At 45.2% G+C, this 7,512-nt stretch overlaps 1 pseudogene; it reads left to right on the forward strand.

Annotated features, from left to right (window-relative positions):
• The first annotated feature begins 5,572 nt into the window (after positions 1-5,572).
• Positions 5,573-5,690, forward strand: LOC126287437 (5S ribosomal RNA; annotated as a pseudogene).
• The last annotated feature ends 1,822 nt before the right edge of the window (positions 5,691-7,512 follow it).

A 7,512-nucleotide genomic window follows, 5' to 3' on the forward strand; every position in this document is an offset into this window, starting at 1 on the left:
TAGGAGTGGGACAGGGAGAGAAGATGCTAGTTGTGGTATGAGGTACCCTCCGCCACGCACCGTATAGTGGATTGTGGAGTATGTATGTAGATGTAGATGTAGGCTTTACCAGAGGGGGAGAGGTTAATTAAGTGAGCAATTTAATTAAGCAATCAATCAAAATGATAAGAGTGAAAGTGGCTTTTCATATAACTCAGACCCGAAAGAGTACTATAGCAGTGGGGGGGAGGGGGTGGGTTGCATGGGTCCTAAGGTATGGGGGGAGGGAGCAGGGGATCAATAGGCTAAGGACCTGTCAGTCAAAGGGTAACAATTGGTTAATGACCTGTCAATCAAAGAGAGGTAATAGGTTAGCCCCTGAGTGCATACTTGTCCCTTATGTAGATACCCCGCAGTAACAAAACGCGCTGGTACTGTCTTTGCCCTACTACTCACGCCATTGTGTTGTTTACTGACAAGTGCACCTTCCATCGGGATAGCCTTTACAACACTCGAAATGTTCATTCCTGGGCAAGGCGAAATCACCTAGAAAGAAGAGGAGTTAATGAATCGCATTCAATGTGCCACCAAACACATCATATCAATGTCAGAAATCGTTACCAAACATGTGTCACGTCAGAGAGTCACTAGTTCCAGCATTGCTTTAAGTAAACAATGTCCTAGCTACAAAAAAGGACCTTTTCAGATCCAACAAAATTTGTAAACTACTTTCTGTACGCAAAGTAACCACTGTTGACGGATTTGCTACCAGTATGTCTTATCAGGAAACTGCAATGGATGTGTGGGGACCCCAGCGGATTTGCCCCCAGTCCTCCAGAGTGGAAGGCTGGCGCGATACCATCGAGTGTGCGGCCTCGGATACATCGACATCTCCAGCAGGCAAACTATTTGCAGTTATGTGTAGCTTCTGGCAATAGGGCAATCCTGCGGCCAATTGGAGTGCGTGGCATCAAGTTTCTTTAGTTTACAAATTGAGAATTGTTGACCTACACAACATTAGTAATTTTGGTTCCTACTGGCATAAGCTTTTCAGGGTCAAAATTTTGTGACACAATTTTTCACCACCCTGTACATGTGTAAGTACAAGAATGCATTTTCCCCTACATCTGTCCTTAATTCATTTGTGAGTTTAATATATTGACTACAGTGTCGACAATAAAATGTAATGTTCGCAATGCTAACAATGTCCCTGGACAAGAAATCAGTCACTCCATTAAATGAGCACACTGGTCTCTTTGGAGTTCTGTAGATGGCATAGAACTGGTATCAGACAGGCTAAGAAGGTCCCTGACAGCTCGCAGCGCTGTTGTCAAATTTCAACTGTGGGCTGCCAGCGAAAACAGTAGCTGTCTACAGAACTGTGACAATACTGAGGCGTTGCCACAGAGACGTCTACAAAACGTCGTTACGTTTTTGGTTGAAGTACATTCGCAAAGTTGCTGTAGCCATCCCACTGCAACTCTCAAGGATCAACTTGCATTGACTCAAGGATAGTCGATGGTACAGACAAATTCCAGTAAGATGTTTCGACGTGGAGACGTGAGAGAATGGCAGAAATGCAGTATTGCGTTTGAATCTGTATAAGATGATCCACTGAATTCCACAAAAAATTCTCCCGACCACTACGCTTACAGACTACTGTTGTAGGGTGTTTGCTCTCAGATGTTTCACGCCGTACAAGCCAATGACCATCTGTCCGATGGAGAATAAAACGAGATTCATCTGGGAAGGCCAGCGTCGTAGCTCAGTGGACACCCAGCTGCGGTAATCGCATGCAAATTCCAGCCTTTGTCTCTGTTGAACAGCAGGCAGCATGGGTGCATGAACCAGATGCGTTTGTTGAGGTCCTTACACAGCAACGTTCGATGAACAGTCGTTGAGGAGACACTGCTGGTATCCTCTTGGTTCTTCTGGACGGTTACTTGCTCAACATTGTACGTGTATTCGCCTTCGGGTCTTTACAGCCGTCGTTCATCCCTGACATCTATGGCCTGTGTTGCGCCACAGATGCCTTGGCGCCAGATTTGGATGGCGTTATGTTGCCATTTATGGTATACTTTAACACTGTGGCACGCAAACAGCTAACACACTTAGGTGTTTTGGAAAAGCTTCCACCTTTGGGCCAAACCTAATGATCATGGCCTTCGTCCCCTTTCCGCATTGCGACAGCGACTGCACGGTTTTCCGCGTTCCCCGACACGTTTTATACGCCCTCAACTGCTAGTGCTGCCACCTGCTGTCTGTGAGTAGTTATTTTACGTTAAAGTCTATCTCAGAGTGTACCAGCTTCAAATTTACTAAGCGAACTACGTCCAATGGCCAATTTGGGTTGGATACCGCAAAAAAAGGCATTATGGCACATACTCGTAAAGCTGTTTGTCTTCAGTCAGCCAAACAACATAGAATCTGGACTTAACTTATTGGAGGCATGTAGTGTGATCGAACGAGTAGCGATTTTACCTGTTTTACAATTGATGCAAGACGTCGGATGCACCGACGGCCCAAAAGGCGTTTAACCAGCAGTGTGTGGAGGCTACAGCTCAGAGGGTTCTGTGGTGTTTTAGAGATAATAAATAATGAGCGTATGGCATTGGTGGCCGGAAGACCCCTCGCGGGGCGGTTCGGCCGTCGCTCCACAATTCTTTAACGCCACTGCGGCGACTTGCGAGTGAATGAGGATGAAATACACACACAACACCCAGTCATCTCAAGGCGAGAAAATCCCTAACCACGCCGGGAATGGAATCCGTGACCCCGTGCACGGGAAGCGAGAACACTACCGCAAGACCACGAGCCACGGACATTTTGGCCTTCTTTGTCCTATAGCAACATGGCCCCCTCATTCACGTTACGGGGAACATGTTTATTTCATTGTTCTCGGTCATCATTTTACCATTGTCTTCTACTTTTTCATGATGAAAATGTTGTAGGCACTTCCGTCTTTTCCGTCTTCCAAAAAGATAACTACCTTTTCACAGAGCTACACCGATACGGAATCTAATCATCAACGAATGGCTTCAGTTTTGAAATGGCAAAAATTACCTATCATAACCTGTGAACTCTCTCCATCGCCGAACTGACGCCATCATCAAGTCTAGAGGCCGTTTTAAACAGCATTAAAGTGATTTCTCCAAAGGATAATTAATTTTATTGTTCAGTGTGCTTACAAATTACTTCAAGAATTTACGTTAGTGCATTTCAGCAAAAATGGCTCAATTCATAACAAAACTATGTTACCAGCTGCTTGATAGGACCACAGTCATGTAGTTTTCCAATCGCTCTGTCACTACCCTCCAAGAATGAACTGCACTACTACAGACAACAGTTAAACACGCGATTCAGGTGGTCAATGAACCCAATGCTACTGGAGTTGACTGTTTAAGAGGACCTCGGCTTCTGCCATATTATATTCTTCATTCTATTTCTTGCACTTCCCGCCATTTACCGAGTATGCTGTTCTGCAGTAGATTTTCGAGTCCACCTTTCCATCTTTGTCTTTGCTTCGTACAGTTCATAGGCCAGATCAATGTCGAGAAAGACAAAAATGTATGCCTGTCGTTCCTGGACGTTCTGATAAAGTAGAATCCACATCGTACGATAAGGTATTACCACCAAATGGAGAAAACTCACACGCGGATTTTTACCTTTGTGCTTGCAACAGCCACCATTTTTCGCCGCGGAATATTGTACTCACCGCCCTACAGCGCAGTTAGTGCAATCTGCGACAAGAAGTTCTTGCCTTCCGATCGACAATATCTAGCAGAAATCTTTTGCCAAGACCGCTCCTCGGAGAAGCAACTAAAATATGTCTTCAAATAGCAAGAACATGTGTGCCCGTAACAGAACACACCCGCTGGAGAAATATCGTATACGGAGCATGCAAAGGATGAATTGCACCCAATATACGAATTTGAAAAAGCATTCAGTTCCATCAGAGATTTACTAGTTCTACAGTCGCCTAACACTTAGAGCTTTGGGTATGAGCGTTGCTGTTAGTACGTTAGCCAGACGCCGAGTGGAGCCCAAGTTCGCTATGCCCTGACGAACACGTCAGCAGGGAAAGCTTCTGCGTTGTGCCGATGAGTTCTGTGACTACCATCAAAGAGCGGCGGAAATACAAATATACTACGACCTTATCAACAAGTGAGATGAAAGTTGCTAACAAATACTTCGACTGGCGAAACGAAGACTCTGAGATGACCGGTCAAAACTAAGTAAACGCCCAATTACGGAGGGAGAAAACTGTCTGTTTCTAGGCCTAATCAGTGGCACTTAACGTCCGCTGAAATGTGGCTCATAACGTAGGTTTTGATCGTAAGCAACGAATATCAGTCAGTCACTGCTGGCAGTTGCTTAGCCTAATCCGCGAACACACAAAAGCCGCTGCATACTGTTTCCTACCTATAGTGAATGATTGAGCACTGCCATGTCGGTTATGCACCACCTGACAAAGAAATTCTCTGGAGAACTCCCAGTGATGTCCCATAAGACTATGTTTTGTTTGTCTTAAAGTAATACCTAACAACCAATAAACTTACCCTGAGAGTTTCTTTGATATTATTGTTTTCTATTTAATTCTAGTGTGTGGGTGAAAGATGTTAATTATTTAGGAAAATGTTTTAGAAACTGTAATTAGTTTGGCTGTGATACCGAATAGAGTAAATTTTGTAGAAATGAAAATAACTATAACATACTTCAATTACAAAAAATGGCTCTGAACACTATGGGACTTAACATTTATGGTCATCAGTCCCCTAGAACTTAGAACTACTTAAACCTAACTAACCTACGGACAACAAACAACACCCAGCCATCACGAGGCAGAGAAAATCCCTGACCCCGCCGGGAATCGAACCCGGGAATCCGGGCGTGGGAAGCGAGAACGCTAATGCACGACCACGAGATGCGGGCACTTTAATTACATTCCTGCACCTGGTGCACTTTATCTTTGTATCTCATATTCATTACAAATGCTGCCAACATATGCAACTTGTTATACTTAATAAATGTAGTTAATATAAATCAGCATCTGAAGCTGAACAGTATAATAAATCCATCCCACGTAAATAAGCTTCCTAAAGTATGTCTAATAAATGTTCATCACAAGCTGCAAGTCGAAGATTGGAAGGCCAGGATTTGATGTTCCGGCGAGAACTATGTCACTAGACACACAGCATAAGTTAATAATTGGGTAAAGATGGGGAAGCAAATGTACCATATCCTTTTACAGGAACCATCTCCGTATTGATATTGAGTGACTTACTGAAACCATGGAAAATTGATTTGGAATGACAGGACGGAGAGATTTGCACCAACACCCTCCCAAATATGAGACCACTGATCTACCAATTCACCTCTTAGTCTAGTACGACGTGTGAAGCGTTGCACGCAACAGGTGAACAGAAAGCAGCATATGCTATCATGGTAGATAATGACGAACAATACGCGTAAAACTACTTTCTTTTAGGCAGCAATAGGTCGGTAAATCAAAAATGTTTCGTTTGCAACATTCAGCTGCGTCTTCCAGCTACGTAGTCGCCGCTCCGGTTTAAACATTTGTCAGAGCGTGGTGAGCAACGGCCTTGCCGCAGTGGATACACCGGTTCCCATCAGATCACCGAAGTTAAGCACTGTCGGGTGTGGCCAGCACTTGGATGGGTGACCATCTGGGCTGCCATGTGTTGTTGCCGTTTTTCGGGGTGCACTCAGCCTCGTGATGCCAATTGAGGATATACTCGACCGAACAGTAGCAGCTCCTGCCTCATAAAACCATTGCAACGACCGGGAGAGCAGTGTGCTGACCACACGCCCCTCCTAGCCGCATCCTCAACTGAGGATGACACGGCGGTCGGATGGTCCCGATGGGCCACTTGGGTCCTGAAGACGGAGTGCATGTGCATAGCATGGTACCAAATTTCCATTACCCTTGTCGTAGAAAGCAGCCGCCTTTGTTTTCCGCCCATTCTCTATGCTGGTGTGTAGTTGTCTGGCTAAATGCTTTCCTCACAGCCAGCGTTTTAGGTGCGCCGAGTGTTGAGTGCGGCGGAACGCTATGCGTGGAGCCTGGATTCTATTCCCCGTCGGGTCGGAGATATTCAGATATTCTCTACTTGGGGACTGGGTGTTGTCTTCACCTTCATTTCGTCCTTTTGGACACGCACGTCGCCGAAGTGGCTTCCAATAAAAAGACTTACAGCAGGCCACCGGCATACCCGATGGAAGGCTCAGGCCACACATACAAAATAAAATCAGAAGGAGCCAAGTCCTGGCTGTGCAGTGGATGATGAAACGCTTCCCATCGAAAATGCTGCAGGAACGCCATTGTTGCAACTGCAGTGCGTGGACGAAACGAAAAGTGTGACGTGACGCGATCGATGGGCATCCTAGAGACACTGTGCAACACATCCGTGCAATGTTTCAAAGATTTTCACTGTGGTCTTAATTTCGCTATCGACAGAATGTTTAAAAAAATAACCTTCGTAGAACAACATAGATGCAATACGTTAAATTTTTGTACATTACTTCAAGGTACGTGATAGCGATGTCACAGCGATTCATAGGGCACCGTTTTGGTTCTTTCCACCAGCGAGCGAAACAGAGGCTACAAAACTTTACCAGAGTCATCCAGTAGCGTATCGCCGTTGGCAACCCCAACAGTTTACCTTCACCTGACTGATTACATGAATACCTGCATCTTATTACGTAAGAATTCTAAAATGCTCATAATTTTGGTTTTGCAGCTACTGCATTATCCATGTTTGCAGGCATTTCTGGATTTAAACAAAACACAGTCCGAAAAAGGCTTGAAGGCCCAACGGTACCGACCGGCTGCCGTGCCATCCTCACACCTTAGACGTCACAGGATGCGGATACGAAGGAGCATGTGGTCAGCATATCGCTTTCCCCGGAGTTGTCATTTTCATGACGATGCCACTTCTCCTATATCAATTAGCTCCTAGACTGGCCTCACAAGGGCTGAGTGCACCCTTCTTGCCAATAGCCCTCGACAGATGTGGACGGTGACCCAACAAGTTTTAGCCAAGCCTGACAGTGCTTAGCTTCGGTGTTACCACAGCGGCAAGGTCGTCTTCTTACTGAATGTATGGTCCACTTATGAACAAACGGCTGCTTGGTTTTAGATAAAAACCCAGTTCCTTGCCTAACAGGCAGACACGAGATCCAGTAACAAGTTCTAAATTGCTTGAGAGTAAAGGGAGCAGTTTTTTCTTTCTTTCTTTCTTCTTTTTTTTGTTTTTTTTATAGGTTGCCGAAGATCCAGGAGAATCATCACCACAGAAAACCGTAATTAGTTCGTGCAACCGCTGGAATCTGGAATCAGAAACAAACTTGTAAAGATGCTTCGTGGACAAAGTTCTGAATAACTTCGTCAGTTGCCGCTGAGTTCCTTCGCGGGCGGAAGGCTCCGCAATATGTATCGCGTCGGCCACACTAAAGTGAAATGTCCCACCTCATTTTCTGAGACATATGTGCCCGTGAGACAATTCCCTCGTC

Source organism: Schistocerca gregaria, chromosome 1 (assembly GCF_023897955.1).
Source record: "Schistocerca gregaria isolate iqSchGreg1 chromosome 1, iqSchGreg1.2, whole genome shotgun sequence".
In the NCBI taxonomy this organism is placed as follows: domain Eukaryota; kingdom Metazoa; phylum Arthropoda; class Insecta; order Orthoptera; family Acrididae; genus Schistocerca; species Schistocerca gregaria.